This window comes from Notothenia rossii, assembly GCF_949606895.1.
Source record: "Notothenia rossii genome assembly, chromosome: 11".
NCBI classification, from domain to species: Eukaryota; Metazoa; Chordata; class Actinopteri; order Perciformes; family Nototheniidae; genus Notothenia; species Notothenia rossii.
Window position 1 is genome coordinate 38,139,892 of NC_136910.1, and position 18,086 is coordinate 38,157,977.

General features: G+C 39.7%; 1 protein-coding gene and 2 long non-coding RNA genes across 6 annotated transcripts in view; 2 read left to right on the forward strand and 1 right to left on the reverse strand.

Annotated features, from left to right (window-relative positions):
* Positions 1 to 18,086, forward strand: part of garnl3 (GTPase activating Rap/RanGAP domain like 3) — a 98,842-nt gene that overhangs the window by 14,713 nt on the left and 66,043 nt on the right. The window lies entirely within an intron of this gene.
* On the forward strand, positions 40 to 1,425 carry LOC307025267. Its single transcript, XR_013804135.1, has 2 exons — positions 40 to 294; positions 1,105 to 1,425. It is a non-coding gene; the product is annotated as an uncharacterized lncRNA (long non-coding RNA).
* On the reverse strand, positions 937 to 3,377 carry LOC307025266. Its single transcript, XR_013804134.1, has 3 exons — positions 3,105 to 3,377; positions 2,414 to 2,485; positions 937 to 1,877 (listed from the first exon to the last, which is right to left on the reverse strand). It is a non-coding gene; the product is annotated as an uncharacterized lncRNA (long non-coding RNA).

Below are 18,086 nucleotides of genomic sequence, written 5' to 3' on the forward strand. Positions count from 1 at the left end.
ATATTTTCCATTACCACTACAACTTGGTTATTACAACCTCTCAAATCAGTCATTACAACTTGACGAATCTGCTCTGTGGCAGTATAAATCGACGAATCTGCGGTCTTGACTTTTGCTACACTTCTTGCGATAAATGTGTCGCAAAAGTAATTTTCACCTGTAGATCAGCTGTAGATGTGGGGGGAGGGAGGGGGGTTGGAGCGAAGGGGCGGAGCTATCAGAACGACGAGGCTTGACTGCGGGGCTAACGGTTCGTGTCGCTACCAGTCCGCTGACATGGCGCGTCAATCAACGGTAAGTTTTGCCCATTACTTGCCCAGTATTACTTTGAATATTATTATTGTGGTTGAGGATTAAATCCGCTTTGAAGACCACCGTTTTATATCGTGCAGTTTAGCGGCAAAATAACGTCAGTTAGCCAGCTAAGGCTAGCTTTCTTGAGTTTATGCTAGCTAAACAAGTGGTGGTTGTAGTCTACAGCAGTGATTAATATATTGTAGCCTAGTGCTTTGGCACTAACGGTTGATAAGCGTTTATGAAAATAAAACCAATTGAACTGTACCGAAATAATGACACGTTTTATAATTGTCTTGGGCTCCTGCTGTGTTTTTAAAGCCTTTGTAAATTATCCATGCTATTTTCTATTTAGAACGAAGACTTCAGAATCTTAAAATCCCTTGACGTTTGTATGCAATTGTGCTAAATTCAACTCTGGAATCAAGCAAATATTAAATAGGTTTGCATGACATTAGTTATTTATATTTTGCCATCACTTAATTATACGTTTAATACATTTAATTCAAGCATGTGATGGTAGCTAGTTAGTACTCTTACCTGTGAGGCCTCCTCCAAACAGCATAATAACCACTGTATCATTAAAACTAAGTATCAGTTCTAGATCCTTGACTTTAGACAAACAATTCAAGAGACAACATGTATTTAAAGACCAATCTTTATTTGAAGGTGCCTCTTAACCTGATATATTAGTTATACAGTAATAGTATTGACAATCTAAAAAAACTGAGCAACTCAACTGTCAACTTTATATTTCTTATTGTCTAAAGCATTTATTATTTGCTTATTATTTTTTCCCCTCATATTCAGTGTGGACGGATTGAGACAGCGTGGTGTCCATAGAGCTGCAGAGACTTCAGGGAGAAACCTCTGTGTGATGGACGTCCTGTCTGTTTGTTTGGAGAGGACTGAGGGTCTTTCCTCTGCTAGGAGGTCCAGGCCTGATGGAGGAGCCCATGCTGGGCAAAGCTGATACCAACTGCACAGGCCTAGTCTGTCACGTTATTTGACTAAATGTGTTTACTTATACATTTAATAGGCTTTACCCCTTCTGTCCATATGTGCTTTTTATTTAAAACATTTTTGATTAACTTTTGGTTCACATTTCAATAAATTGTATTTGTATTTGCACTGCTTTTCTCCATTATTCTTACTGAAAATGTTAGATTACACATTCACATCCGACTGAAGATTGGCCCCATTTATTTGTGACGTTGCAAACTCTGCGGTACAAGGCACAAGGGATGTGAAGCTCATAAAGTGAGGCAAATAGAAATAATCAGCTGATGGAGTGTAGATGTGGAAATAGATGCATCCCATCAGCTGACTATGTTTTTCGCCACACTTTATAAGCCTGACTATAACCACCCCTTCTCTGAGGTGCAGGCAGCGTCACAAACAAATGATGGTCCTGATAGACTACAAAAATATTCAGTGTGCAGATCTTTGTTTTCACAATAAAAGTAGTTTCTTAGTGAATGTCCTGTACTGCTCTTAAAATCTCATAAAATCAGCTTTTAATTTTCCTCTTGGATGTTCTTCTTGACCCTCAAAGAGGGGATGTCTTTCAGGCATGTCCTTTCCTAACAAAAATGACAGGAAACATAAAACATATTATTGCAGAACAAGTGTGTTATTTATGAAAGCGGTGTGTTTGTGTGTTTAGGGGCTGTAGATATAATTATTTTGTAATTGTAATCAGATTATGAATGAACAGTATGAAATTCATCAACATTGAAATATATTTTATTTTCAAAATAATATTTAACTGTTACAAAACGTAGTGCAACTGTAGAAGCTTGCTCTGTTGTTTCACTGAAAGAATAACTTTTACCACGTTTTTACAGACAATATTGAGAGATAAATAGTAGCAGTTCTCACTATGTGTTAAATATCTTTGCCTTCAATACATTAAATTAGAAAGCTGACAAAATCGTATTGCTTGTTAACATCTAAATGTAACTTTTTGCATGGAAAAAACCCTCAACTTCACTGATGTGTAGGTGATCTAGTATTTTTTAATGGAATGTATATCAGTGTATTAAAGTCAATACTTCATTTATGTAAACCAATATCTTTTCTTGATTCTTTGTACAGTATGAACAAATAGTATTTGTACCTTTGCTGAAGTTCACTGCTGTGAGGAGTCCAGTTCTGTCTCTCACTCTCTGGTGCGGCATCACCTGGACACCTTAAACAAACAGATATATGTAAAGTACCATGTGTACAAACAATATAACTGATTATCTTCTGTTGAACATGTTGGATTGTGTATTGTCCGAGTCCTTTTTATTTTACTGTAACTTTGGAAGTTGTGTTACCAATGCTTACTGTTGATTTGATACCCATTTGGTAATGCAATTAATAAAAACAACAAGGTTTGGGTTTGTTCTTCAGATATGACTGACGTAAACGAGTAAGCTCAATAATGAACTCCAGCTCAACCAACCATATTGTAATATCTAAGTATTCATCTTGAAATATGACATTAATAATTGTAATATACACACATCTTGTGAGGTTGATTTCACATACACTACTTCAACGTTAGCTAAATAGAAAATAGCATGGACGGTTATCAACCGTTAGTGCCAAAGCAGTAGGCTATAATATATTAATTACTGCTGTAGACTACAACCACTACTTGTTTAGCTAGCATAAACTCAACAAAGCTAGCTTTAGCTGGCTTACTGACGTTATTTTGCCGTTAAACTGCACAATATAAAACGGTGGTCTTTAAAGCGGATTTAATCCTCAACCACAATAATAATATTCAAAGTAATACTGGGCAAGTAATGGGCAAAATTTACCGTTGATTGACGCGCCATGTCAGCGGATTGGGAACGACACGAACCGTTAGCCCCGCAGTCAAGCCTCGTCGTTCTGATAGCTCCGCCCCTTCGCTCCAACCCCCCTCCCTCCCCCCACATCTACAGCTGATCTACAGGTGAAAATTACTTTTGCGACACATTTATCGCAAGAAGTGTAGCAAAAGTCAAGACCGCAGATTCGTCGATTTATACTGCCACAGAGCAGATTCGTCAAGTTGTAATGACTGATTTGAGAGGTTGTAATAACCAAGTTGCAGTTGTAATGGAAAATATATTTAAAAAATATGTATTTTTCTGCAAGTGAATATTTCATCACAAAGTTCATTTTTTTTCTACAAGCTACAAAACTTTTTTTTTTCTTCTGTGACTTCAGATTTGGTTCACAGTTACGTGGATATTTTATACTAGTGTAAATGTATGCACACAAGCTCAGATTTTTTTTTCTGCAAGTGCTCACATCAGGTTTTACACGCTCTCGCATTTTGCACCATATCTACCTTCATAGAACAGGTTTGAAATAATTTCAATGTATACTATAGGACAGTAACCAAAAATATCCTTTAAAACTGGAGATAAAAAAAAAATGCATAAATAAATAAATGCTAATATGTCAAATAAGATATGAATGAACAACACAAATAAAATAAGTTACATTCATTTGTTATTGGCTATGGTAGGTTATTGGTTATGTTCACATACTTATTTGATTACATCCACTTGTCTAAGATGACAACAGAGACTTTCGACCCAAAACCAGCTGTTGACTTATGGATGCAAGCAGCTAATCGCAGACTCAACCAGAGAGAAGGTAGTATTTATGTAAATTCTCTGTCAAAGCGTCTTTGAGTGTCATGAAAAGCGCTATAAAAGTCCCATGTATTATTATTATTATTATTATTATAGTAGGCCTACATCATCAGCTACCATGTCTGACAGAGAGGAAGACAGTGAGGAGAACAGTCAGGAGGAGGTTAGTGATGACAGCTTATAGGATTACTGGTCGTGCTAATGTTGTCTTGTGTTCACCTCTGCATGTGTGTTCAGTGCCGTGTGTCAAATAAAGTCAAGACCCCCTCAAAAGTTACGGTTTATTTCATTTTAAGGATGAGCACCAAACAACATCTCCAGTTGCTTCTTTGAGAACCAGGGCAAAAAAGTAATGTGCACCCCTGCAAATGGACATAGGCTACTTTCTTTTTTACATATAACTAAATTGTGATTTTCCATTTGTTACTTCATGGGGACACAGGCAGTTACTGTTTGTAGGTTTAATCAACCTGTAGCCAGCTCACAGAAACCACACCTGGTCCTCTAAGAATTACATAAATCTAAAGCCAAGAATGATTCATATTTGACATTTATGATTATATGAACAGGTTTTTGTGATATGTAGGATGGATGTAACAAACAGGAGATAATAACATAGATACTGTTTCATGAACAAAAGTCTAAAAAAACTGAAAACACAGACTGAAAAAACAATGTCAGGATTCATTACATTACATTACATTGATTCACAAATGACTTCATACAAAACTAGTTTTAATGTGTTCCCAAAATATGACTTTAAATGCATATTTCACTATTTTCTTTTTACATCAATTATGATCACAAATAGGTTTCTGTTGTTTTTTTCTCCAGTATTTATGAAAATGTTTGCCCTGAAGCAACAAAACATATTCTAGATGGATTAAAGGTGGGGTAGGTACATTTGAGAAACCGGCTCGAGATACACTTTTTGTTATATTCCATGGAATGCTCTTATCCCGATAGCAATGAATATCTTAAGTGCTTTGGCAAAAAAAATCCATAAAAAAACGTCATCTGTGGAAGCCGTAGTACTGTAATCAATCATTTTAGCCGGCCCGGCTAAAATAACTGGATGGCCTACCTGCCTGTCAGCTTTCCATCTGTGCACAAACTTATCTCGTGCCCTCATTGGTCGAGTGCGCGTTCGGCAGATTTTTTCCGGCTGTGTATTTTCAAATTCCAGCGCACTCGAGCTGGTTTCTCCAAAATTACCTACCCCACCTTTAATAGTTGTTTTTTATTGGATTGATAATCAAAAGACCCCAATCTTCAAGAAAATAGGATACAAATGTTAGTATTTCATAAAAAAATTAAAAAGAGGAAGGTGGATATTACTGTACTAATACATCATATAAATAATATATCTTGTTTGAATAAACTCACAAGTCAAATGTATGCATGTTTGTTGTTGAATTGTGCTACAAGTTATGACCACAAGAGGGCAGACTCTCCCTGTCAAAGCACTGATGTCACCCTAAAGTGGAGGACCACTTAAAAGGTGATTTAAAACAACCTTCAGGTCTTTATGCATGGAGTTTAAGCTTTTTTATTCTGCACAACTCTGAGAAAATTAAGCTGAAGAGCTGCAGAAACATTTAAAAGTGTAAGCTATTTAAAAATAGGTGAAACATTATATGAATGACATGCTCTTCCACAAGGAGGAGAACGTGCATCAAGACCAAGACGCAGTGACATTTATGGAGAGCAGCTGGACTTGAGTAGCTTCAGAAAAAACCCAGTGAATTTCTTTGTGTTCTCTAAATGGAAATGGCCATTTTTGACCTTAAGTACTAATGCCTCCCTTATGTTTATTCAGGACTGAAGTGCATTGTCAGTATCCCAAAAAAGTGTACAAATGGAAACATGTGTGTATATTTGCAGCATGTAGCCACAGGGCGAAGGGCAGAGTGTGTACAGAGCCGTCCTGATGGCTACAGGCGGAGGTTAATTCTCCTGATCACATTTAATGAGAGACTCATCATCAATCGCTGCTGCTCGACACAGTGCCCTTTCACAGAGGCCACACGGTGACCTGCTGGCATTTGGGATGCACGAGAAACAAAGAGGCTGAGCACTGAATCCAAATTGTGTGTGTGTATTGGCTTTTGTGTGCAAATGACCGCCGTTAGAGAATATTGGAAACCATCAAAGCAGCATTATACTGATAGACTGAAAATACATCCAGAGGTTTAAAGTTATAACAATCTAAAATAAAATATAAACAGAGATGTAGGAAGAACCAAGGTCTTGTACTTAACTGAAACACAGATATGCACAAAATATTCCAATATCAACAAAGCATACACTTTGTAATATCTGCAGATAACTTGGTTGATCATTGATTAGGCATTTTTGTAAAAGAAATGACAAATTGTGAAGTATTCAAGAAAAAAGAAAAAAAAAGCTTGTTCCATCTATGACAAAAAATAATCCAATCTCATATTTGAGTATCTGAAAGATATTGCGCTTTTTAAAGAAACTGTTTAAAGAATGACCAATAGTTGTTGAATTATTCTTTGTCGCTGGATTATTCAATAAATCGTTGTTACGGTACTGCAATTAAAAGTATGCATTCAGACGAAGAACAGAGTTATTAACATAAATATGTATTTAAAGTGAGTAAACATAGTTGTTTTTGAAACTTGCATGCTTGTTGTATCTTCATTTAGATCAGGGGTGGGGAACCTCCAGCCTCCGGGCCGTATATGGCCCGCGAGACCATTTGGTACGGCCCTCGAGGTAATTTATAAACACACGCAAAAAAGAAAAAAATTCAAGAAATCTAGACTGCAAAATAATTAAACAAGCTTGTTTTTCCTGGCCAAGTTCAGGGTCCTTGAGCACAACACGAGCCTAACGTGTCATCACGTGGTATATGTCTCGTCTGAGAGGAGTGTAGTTCTAACGGAGAGCACCAGAACGCGGCTCCGGGCCGGGACTTCACAAATTGCAGTACCCATAAGGAGCCGTACACATGCCGCAGTTTTTGCGTGGCTGTGTCTTTAGTTGTAAGCCCAGTGGCGATCTGTTCATCTGTCATACTGATCATACAGTCAATAACTTTGTTGTTATTAGCATCTGGTTAGCCAGCTATGCTAACGAATATAAAAAGCTTTTTCTCCAACCAGTGAGGTAAACGCACATCTTATGATCATTATAGTTATAGAAAAATAAGAGAATAAAGTAAACAGGTATACAATACTAATATGACAGTAAAAAAAAGTTGTTATTAATAAACAAGAATACAGTTTAAAAGGGGAGTGATTTGTAAAATATCCATAAAGAAAAAAATCTGCTTACAGTTCGGTTTCATATGGGTGTTGAGAGATGTATCCATAGATCTCTTCATGTTGCTCTCAAAGTGCACCAGATTGATGCTTTTAACTTCAACATTTAAAGAAAATCTTCCTGGTGATGCATGGTGATGCATGGTGAAAAATTATGTATTGAAGTCAATGGAGAGAGAAAACGTATCTTTCGATCCCGTTTGAATTGTGCCACGAATTACACATATGATGTTTGTCAATCAGGCCGATTGTCGAACCCTGCTTGACGATGTTGCCTCTCCTGTAGCTCGTAAGCAAGGTTTCTCCATCTTTCCCTCATTTTATAGGGCAACTTTAAGATCATAACCCGCATGTTAGTTGGCATATTCATCTCTGACATGTAGCTTATGTCCTCCATGGCATTGCAGCAAACACGGAGAAACAAAGAAAAAGCTTGCAAAGCTTTAACATCCTCTGCTTTCACTGGTGTCCATCCAAGCGCTTGCTCCATGTATGCAGTGGCTATTATTTGTTGATTTCCAAAGCGTTCTCTCAAAAGTGTCTTTGCTCTTTGGTATCCCCTATCAGGTGGCATGTGTTGACAGCTTTTAACCTGTTATTTGTGTTGTCCCTTGGTGTATTGTTCCAAAAGGTATAGGAAATCAACATTCGTAGCAGTCATTGCTTCCACTCCATATTCAAATGCTCGTATGAATGCACTATACTCCAAAGGGTCTCCATCAAAGGTTGGTATTTCTCTTGGGTGGCAGTGACAATGTTGACTGTTGCTGCACCAACAGAGCTTTGATATCATTATGCCTTTGCATGATGTTGATAATATTGCCTTGATTCACGTTACTTTGCACTGAACCTGTATGTTGGTTGGTTTCCTGCACCAAATATGTGTCAAGATCATGAGTGACTTGTGTGGCAGAGAATGTCTGCTGACATGAAAAGTGCTATATAAATAAACTTTACTTACTTACTTACTTACATATCTGAGATGAGGTGGGATTGAGTTCATAGGCTTTGGATCCATTTCCTTCTGGTATTGTCGTGGCTGTGAATGCCTCCATTGGCAATATAGTTTTACTGCCACCTACTGATGGATGATGCAACTGCTGGTTTGAATCTTTGGGGGCGCGCACCCATTGACAGAGCAAAGTTCTTATCCTGTTCTGTAGGACTATGGTACTGCAAGTTTGCATCCTTGTGCAGAGTCTCCACTGACACTACAGCTCTGCTGCCCCCTTTTGGTGAGGGGTTGAACTGACCTTCTGAACCTTGTTCGATGAATTCTGTAGCAGAGGCAGGGGCGGATCTAGAAAAATATTCCTGGGGTGGCAGGAGAATTTGAGGGGTGGCATCCCCTGGCAGAAGTATGCTGATTTAATCGCAGTCATATCAATCAATGTTAACTTGGAAAGCCACAATATTGATATTTTAACTCAATAACATTAGGTGACATTATTGTGGCACATCAGTAAAGCCTTAAATATAAATATATAAGGTGGCAGACATCATTTAATGAATTTTAACTGAATGAGTTGGTTTCACTCTTAGACCAGCAGGGGTACCAAATCTATGCAGACTGCTGCAATAAGTACATGAATTAACTGTCTCATCGATGTGTGTCTGTATGAATATGATAATATAACAATCATATCATTCCTATCAGCTGTCAATCCCTTTTATGATTCACATATTCAGTGTTATTATTAAATAAACTGTATTTTTTGGAGGAGTTAATGATGAATGTTCCTCAAGATGCTTGCTCACCCTCCTTCAAATTTGAAAGACAAGTAATTACTATCATAAATCAAAATAATCAAAAGAACAGTTCAGCGCCCCACAACTTCATTGCAAACAGTTACAACCTTGACTTTACATCAGAAAGAACAAACATTAAAGAAGTGAATAACTGCATCAGTTAGGGTTAAACAACGTGTATTCAGCTAAAACATATACATCACTGCAGTTATCATCCAGTGGAAAGTCCTTATCTACTGGCCTAGTTAAATCAAAGTGGTTACTTTTTTTTGGCTGGGCAGTGAAGTTTTACACACCGTCTTATTTGACTTTCTCAGGACTTGAAACCGTTTTTTGGGGGCAGACCCCCACAAAGAAGAAAAATATTATACAAACGTAAGGTCATCATCTTAACAGTTTATTATTCTCATCTACTCATCCGTGAGCAGAGCATCAAGTTGGCATGCCTATTACAGCTGAATGTGGCGATTACCATCTTGATCAGCAAAACACCTCACAACGATTTAAAGCTATGGTGCGTTTTGATTCAATGCTGAGTACAGCCAAACTTGACAGGCTCTACTCTGTCATTGTAGACCGCAAACAGTGGCGGCGCCAGAGTATTTGTGTTGGGTAATCTATGGTAGGGCTAACCCATACAATGGGTTACAATGGGCTCAAGTCAGTAATGTAATTACATACATGCTCCCCTTGACAGTGAAACGCCACGCGTGAGGTTTAAATTATTTCCCTCAGAGGGTCTAAGAGAGATGTTCCTTTTGGCTCTGTCTAGATACGAATTCATTCCATTTGAATCAGCCCTTGAGCTTTGAACCTCAGATCCTCTGTACCTGAGCACATTGGCCTTTGCTGTATGGGCAGCAATTCCACTTTGCAATTCAAGCCACTCCTTGTGTTGTCTGATCTGCTCCTCTTCACACTTTCTGGCTGCTGCGAGGCTATGCTCTTCACACTCCAGTGCATGTTTTTTCTTTGAGGATAGCCGCCATAGAGAGCAGCCGCTTCAGTGTCCGCCTTGATACATGCAGACGAGATGGATGACATTTTGGACCTGTGGCTGGAGTGGCCAGCTGATGTGCATGTTCTTCCGGTTATATTAGAAACGCTATTTGGACAGATATCATCAATTACCACATTAGTTTTGGTTGCAGCATAGACATTTACCACATCATCATCATCAATTGCATGTGTAAATTGCTCCTTTGTAGTTTGCAACCACCTTTCCATTTTATTCATAATTTCTCGATTGCCGTGCATTTATGTTTCAAACCATTCATTTTGTTTTATAACTTCATCCTCTGGTATTAATGGTTTCAGTGACTCATGCAACTCATTTAATTCGATCATTGTTTTCACAAAGAGTTCACACATGGATTACAACTCAGACACATTTTGGCTTGAAAGTATCAATTGTTCAACATCCTTTTGTTAATTTATGCAGTTTATTTACCCTTGAGTTTCTTTCATGTTGAATTGATGCTATTTTTAATTCCAATGCTTTAACAGTGAGTTTAGGCCAGCATTTCTCAAAGTGTGGGGCGCGCCCCACTGGTGGGGCGCAGAGATGTGATAGGTGGGTCGCGAATGGACGCGATGAACGGGAGTTTTTTTTTAAATTTATTTATTTTTATTTATTTATTTATTTATTTAAATTAATTTGTTGGACCTCAGGCCGGAATTGAACCTGGGTCCTCGCGGGCGTTAGTGGACTGTTACAGCCGGAGACTCGCAACGGCGGTGGACTTTCACAGCGCCGGATCCGCCGGAGCCTCGCAACGGCCGGTGTTTGCAGCGGCGGGTGCGGTACCGGCTCAGCGAAAGTCCACGGCCCACCTATGTCAGAGCCAGCGGCCCACCAAAGGCAGCGGCCCACAGGGAAAAGTCCCGAATCTCCCGATGGCCAATCCGAGCCTGCTCACACACACACACAACTGAAACGGGAAGAAAAGCAATTTGGAGCGGCACCTCACCACTTCACAAGGAGTTTAACCGTGACACTTTTCAAAATCCCGTTTGTGTCCCCACACTTTACAAATAGGCCTATGTTTATTATAATTTTTTAACGCAAGCCGTCATCGCCACGGAGGAGCACACAGCCTCTGTGAGCGAGCGAGACAGAGAGAGAGAGCGAGAGAGCTAGAGAGAGCACACATTTATCTATTTAATATAGCCTAGGTGTAAAAAATAAAGTAAGAAATTATTCCAATGTGTATAGGACAGTAAAAAAAAAAAAAAAAGTTTAAAAGGGGAGTGATTAGTAAAATATGCATAAATAAAAAGAAAGAATGCTAACTAGGTAACGTAAGATAAGAATAAACAAGTTTAAATGATTTGTTATTGGTTTTGATCATATTCTAAAGATTACATTACATTGCATTTAGCTGACGCTTTTATCCAAAGCGACTGTTTGGCGATGTTTGGATTATTGAAAAGTATACAGCTCCCTTTCAGTGTGTTGAGAGCTGTATCCATAAATTCATTTTTTGCTCAAAGTGCACCAGATTGAGGCATTTAATTTCAACATTAAAAAAGCTTTTTCTTCCCGGGGTGCATGCCACCGGACCCCCCTAGAGGAGGTGAGGTCCACCCCCAAATAAAGCAGGTTAAAATAATTAAATTGCATACATTTTCTTTTAGTAAACACTGAAAACGGGTCCCACAGACCCAAACAGCACACAAAGGTTAAAGGTAAGAATATAATAATGCTCAAATGTGCTAAATATATACAGTGCAAAAAAACTAAAAAAGAGGAGTAAAAGTAGCTCACGACTTGTTTTATTTTTTTAAAGTAGCCCTCATCCTAAAAAAGGTTGGAGACCCCTGTTATAGAACGATACATTTGACAATTTTAAGCTTGGCCTACCATTTTATTGGAGCGATGAGGAAAAGGTGGGGCTTGAAAAGGCCCACCTGTTCAAAGTGGGGAATGACAGAAAAAGTTTGAGAACCACTTGTTTAGGCTGTCTTTTACCGAGCCCACTCTCTGTATCACTTTGAGTGGCAGGCGCTTTATGCCGACCCCCCTCTTGGCTCATTTTGACAGTAACGCAGCAGCTGCGGGAGGTTTTATTTTAGAATTGTCGCAGGATTTACCTTTATCCTGATATGAGAAGGTCTTTCACAGCTTGTAACAATTCTGAACGATCCTACCGTGGCTCCTCGCGGCTTTCACAGCGTTCACATGTCAGCAATCATCTGGAGCTGTGTGATAGCGCAGCAGCTCCTTCTTCCGTGTCTGAGATCCTTTGATTCATTAATTGGAGCGAGTTTTTCAACAAATGTAGCGGCGATCGCTCATCAAAAAAGGCCACTCATGGAGGTTAGCTGTCAGAGTTCCCAACGCGTGTTGTTGTGAAGGATGAGGTCCACCATGACGTAATTTGTAATGCTTTATTTATTTGTCCAAGGTTAAAATGTTCTTTTACGACTCACATATCTAAAATCTTGTTTAAAACATAACGATCACGCACACGCTCAGACACAAACAATCACAGTCAACGGTTGAAAACCTGTGGCTTCCTCTGTAACCTCTCATCCCAGCTGATCACCTGTGCCCACATATAGGTTAATTACCTCCCGTGCTCCCAGGTGCGCAGATTGGATGATGACGCTTTCACACACATATAGACAAACCCCGTGCACAACCCAAAGCAAATTGGCTCCAAGACTCTCCATTGACTTCAATACATAATTTTTCCGAAATAAGGTCCCATGGAGGTCCACCGGAAGGGGAGGGACTTCGCCACTCTATTGCCCCCTGAGGACGGTGATATCAATAGAAACTACAGCTGCAGATTCAAAGAGACTGAATTGTACATGTCTTTGTTGACGTACTGTACCTATTCTCTTTTTATGTCATTTGACATCTTTTTGTAGATATTTTGCGTCTCTTTTGGTTGTTTGGCGTCTCTTTGTCTTCATTTTGTCTGCTATGTATGACTCTCAAACAAGAAATGTTAACTGCAAAATAAGGCTCTGTGCCCAGTAAAGCCACTTGGTAATATTGCCATGTTCAGGGGTCAAAGGATACATCTGAGGAGTCATGACATGGTTCTGGGTTGGAGGGAGAAAAAAACAAAGTTGTGCTATACTTTAATTACCTTACCCTCATTTTCTTGTAAAAAAAGAGGATCATTTTAGCACTTTGGCTCTCATCCACTAATTACTTTAAATTGTTTCGCCCTTTTTGATTGAATTACAATAATAAACATTTGAAGAGTTCGCAGAGGTTTTCATCATTAAAAATCTTATTATAATCCTAAATATTAAAAGTAACTATAATGGTCATGAAAATACAGCAGATTTTAACCTAAAATATGTCTTTCTTATAAGAAGCTCAGTACTTTAGAAGTGTATTTAAGTACATTCCTTGAGTAAATGTACTTTCCACATCTGCCAACAACTCCTCAATCTAAACTAAATGTCTTCTTATATTATAATTTTGCTGCCTCTACTTTTCCAGAGTGTGGTGCAGGTCTAACCATGCAATAATCAAATGAAGCCGTGTATCACCAGCTTCCTCATCCAGGTTACATATTACCGAGGGAGCATGATGGGTAGCATCATAGCAGGTGAAGTGTGTACTGTACATTTGCATGTTGTTTCTAGATAAGTGTGACAGATACAACCCCTGCTGTGTTGGGGCTTTTAGCAGTGCTACACACACTTTGCATGACATGCTTTATTCATTTCCATACAGCTATTTAGAGACATGACTCCAATTGGAGCCAGTGTAGCTGCACATCTAATCACATTGTACACACACACACACACACACACACACACACGCACACACACACACACACACACACACACACACACACACACACACACACACACACACACACACACACAGTACCAGGGTTTTGTTTATCCGACGCGTGGGAAAGGTGCCGTAGTTTGCTCGGTGAGACTAAAAGGCCGGAGTGGCAGCCGTCCAGCGAGCGGGCGGCGGAGCTTCCAGGGATTAACACACTATTGAGTCGAGAGCTCCTGATCCGCATCATGCAGCTTCACCGGCTTCAGCTGCTGAGTGCTTGTGCACACACACACACACACACACACACACACACACACACACACACACACACACACACACACACACACACACACACACACACACATTGTGTACCTGCATTTGCACCATTACAACCTCTACCGGCATGGACACATGGATCAGCCCACTCGCGATAATGCTTACACCTCCAGTTATAACCTGAGCTTTGAAGTTCGCCTCTGTCTGGGGAACACGAAGCCTGGGATAGTCCAACACTGCTGTGTCACACACACACACACACACACACACACACACACACACACACACACACACACACACACACACACACACACACACACAAACTAACACACACACACACACACACACACACACACACACACACACACACACACACAAAAGAGTTGAAGATTGAGAGTTATAGTTTATATTTCACTTCTTAACTAATTCTGAGACCCCATATAAATCGAAATAAATGATTATTCAGCATGGTGGAAGGTTGAGTTTAGGGTGGGTGTGTGACCCAATTAGGTTTGTTTTTAGCACAAAAGCTAAAAGAAAATCTGAATATATTTCACTGAATCCACTTACTTAAAAGTGAATCGCTAATTTTCTTCTTTAATATTAATATTGTAAGGTTTTTCACTGTTGGTTTAATAAAACAAAGCTACTGACCTTGTGTAATATGAAAACATCTCCAGATGTACAGCCTGGTGTTGTACTAGTACGCTTTTTTTATATAACCCCAACTGTTTATGCACATTAAACATTTTGTTAGAGAATCCGGTGCCCAAAAATTATCTCCATTTCTCCTACTCTCTTACACAGAAAACTGCATCGCCACATCTTATAAAGATTAGATTTTTTAATTATCACACAATCATCCATGTAGAAAGGAGGACGGCATGGACGCATGGGTCAAGAAAACACTAAACAAAATTCAATGTTGAAGAAAATGTACTGATTTGAAACCAAATCAGGATTCTTTTGCTGAATATTTCAATTTACAACGCTTACCAAATGTTTAAAACCGCTAACGTTAACTGGGATGTAGTTATTGAAAATGCAGTTTTTTTTGTATGGGAACGTTATCGCAGGGCACAGGGTTGCGATTAATCTACAATTTCAAAACTTTTGTGTTTGTTGCAGCTGTATACAATCATAATTCAACAGTTTGATGTAGATGAGGGAGAAGAAGGGAGACATCAGGACTGACGAACACCTGTTGAATTTCATGTCTTTTTCTCAGCCATTGTTAGGTATCAATTGATCAACAGGATAGACCTTATTATACTAGTTATTTCTGTCATGGCAGCGTTGTTAAGTATTCAGGATGAAACTGTAGCTCCTGGGCCTGGTTAACACTCTGATCTGTGAACAGGAAGACTTCCCCTTCCGACTTCCCTTGTTGCAGCCTGCCTTCACAGCGACCGTTAAAACCAGAAGCCTTGTGAAAAGGCTTATGTGTGGTGTCAAAGTGTGACAATGGTAGGGTGTGTGATGGAGCTGTGTTTATGCAACATGTTTGAATGTCTTTACGGTGTGTGTGTGTGTGTGTGTGTGTGTGTGTGTGTGTGTGTGTGTGTGTGGGATTGGCTTCAGGCTCTAATTAGAGGCGGGGGTGTTCAGGTGTCTTGCTTGTAACTCGATCCCGGCGTGAGAAAACAAAGGCTTTATTTTCAGAGTTGTCTTTGGAAAAGGGTTTATTTTTCTTCTCCAGGCTGATGTGGATTTCATCGGCATTTCAGCATGAGCTATTTTTAATATTAGTCGCATTCACAGAGAGAGAAATGCCATGTGTGTTGGTAGCTCTTGGTGTTTTCCTGTGGCATGGCGTGCCACAGAGGGGGGTTTCTACTGATTAAAAATTGATGAGCAGCTGAGTGCCATGTAGCCTGAGCTGAGCATTCCTGCACTCTTTCATGTCGTGTGTGTGTGGGTGTGTCGGCTGAGCTGGAGACACTGGCTGTAGCTGGGCTATTGTAAAGGTATCAGATTTACCTTAGCTCACATTTCACCTGCTATTGTGTGTGTGTGTGTGTGTGTGTGTGTGTGTGTGTGTGTGTGTGTGTGTGTGTGTGTGTGTGTGTGTGTGTGTGTGTGTGTGTGTGTGTGTGTGTGTGTGTGTGTGTGTGTGTGTGTGTGTGTGTGTGTGTGTGTGTGTGTGTGTGTGTGTGTGTGTGTGTGTGTGTGTGTGTGTGTGTGTGTGTGTGTGTGTGTGTGTGTGTGTGTGTGTGTGTGTGTGTGTTTGTGTGTGGAGAATATAATTAAGTCTGTTTTTACATCTTTTTGCCACATCCCTTGCTTTTCTGTCCATGTGGAGTCCATCCCTTTTATTCAATATTCTGACATGTAACAAGTTCTTTTCCCAGCCTGTTTTGATTACTGAAGACACTTTTGAAAACAGTGTTAACAAAACACACTTACTGTTGTAATTTATATCATACTATAATTTCTCTCTTTGTGAGTTACGATTATAACACTAATGTAGTTCAAGTTTTGTGTGTGTTTTGCTGAGGGCCTGATGGAGTGCAGTGCCAGCCGTGAAGTTAGCAGTATCAATGGTACTATAAAGAAAACAGCAGAAACCCGATCAGCCCACCCCAACTTTGGTGTTTTTAACCTTTTTAAGGGCCTGAACTTAGGCCATAGTGCGAGCACACACACACACTCACAGCCAGGCTGCGGGTGTGTGTGTGTGTGAGCACACACACAAACTCACAGCCAGGCTGTGGGTGTGTGTGTGTGCTCGGGCTGGTTTTGGGCTGGTTTTGGGCTGGGTTTCACTGTGTCTCGTTGTCTCGCAGACGGCCACTGGGCTCACAGGGAGGGGAGGGGGGGCAGGAGCTCCAACAAGCCGTTTAGGACAGAGAGTGAATACACATACTATACAGAGATGCTGTATGAGAAACCAATGAGAGTTTGGAAAATTGCACAAGATAAATCTATTTTAGTAGACCTCAACAATGGAATTATGATCAGTAGAAATGGCCATGACATGGGACCTTTTAAAAAAAAATTACGCATCTCTCCATTACGGTACGGGGGCCTAGAGCGGCCAAAAAGATGCACCATGCTTTAATTGAATATGCTGCTACTGCATGTCGGCTGGCCAGTCTGAGCATCTTCCAAAGTCTTCATTAAACCTGCAGCGTACAGACATAATGTGACTTTATTGTGGCCATAAAAGGTTCATCTCAGAATTCAGTCATGGTGCGTGGCCTGTAGCTTCACTACTGTAACTGTGAGCTTAGACTCACTTTTAAACCCAAGAAGCAGGATCACATCCCGAATGGCCCTGCACTACTTGTTATCATAACTTTAAAAGTTATATAATATAGTAATAAAACAATATACTATTATCATTTAAATCTGCAGCCTCTTTTGACAAAATGAATTTTATAGTGAGCTTTAGCCCACTGTGCAGCTGTGTGCGATCTTACATGTTTTAGTCTACTCCAACTGTTCTTATTGTGTTGATCTTTTGAAGCAAGCAGCTGTTTTCTACAAAAACTCTAAAAACCCTCTGTAGACTATACTTGCTTAGCAGGCAGCAAAAAACTGACCAACAGAGTTGGCGACTCACTGGTGAACATAGTGAAGCATTTAGCAGCTAAAGGGCCAGATATTTCCCTCAGGAGTTGTAGGAAACTTGTATAAGATGTGTATAAGCAGAGTTTTACAGTGGAAAATCTGTCGGAGGTGGACGTATTAGGTAATGGAGACACCGTTTCCAAATGACCTTAAAGCTAGAGTAAAAGGCAAATGCAAGACAGGCAAACATAACAAATCCCAGAATGTATACAGCTCTCATCCTGCGAATCTTACTTCTACTTTAATGTAATCATCCCATCATCTCCTGATCGCTATGCTGGTATATATTTCCAATTTAATACGAATGGCCGTCCTGTTTTCTTTCTTGTGTGCTTGTAAAGCTCTTAAATAATATCATACTGTGATTTGAGTCTAGAGAGCTACAGTATCGTTGAAGCATTTCAGAGGTGAACCTCACAAGTTAGATATTATAAAACCTGAAAACAGAAGTCTAGCTTTCTCTCAGACCACCTAAATAATGTGTATAATGCCAGGACTCTTGCTTAA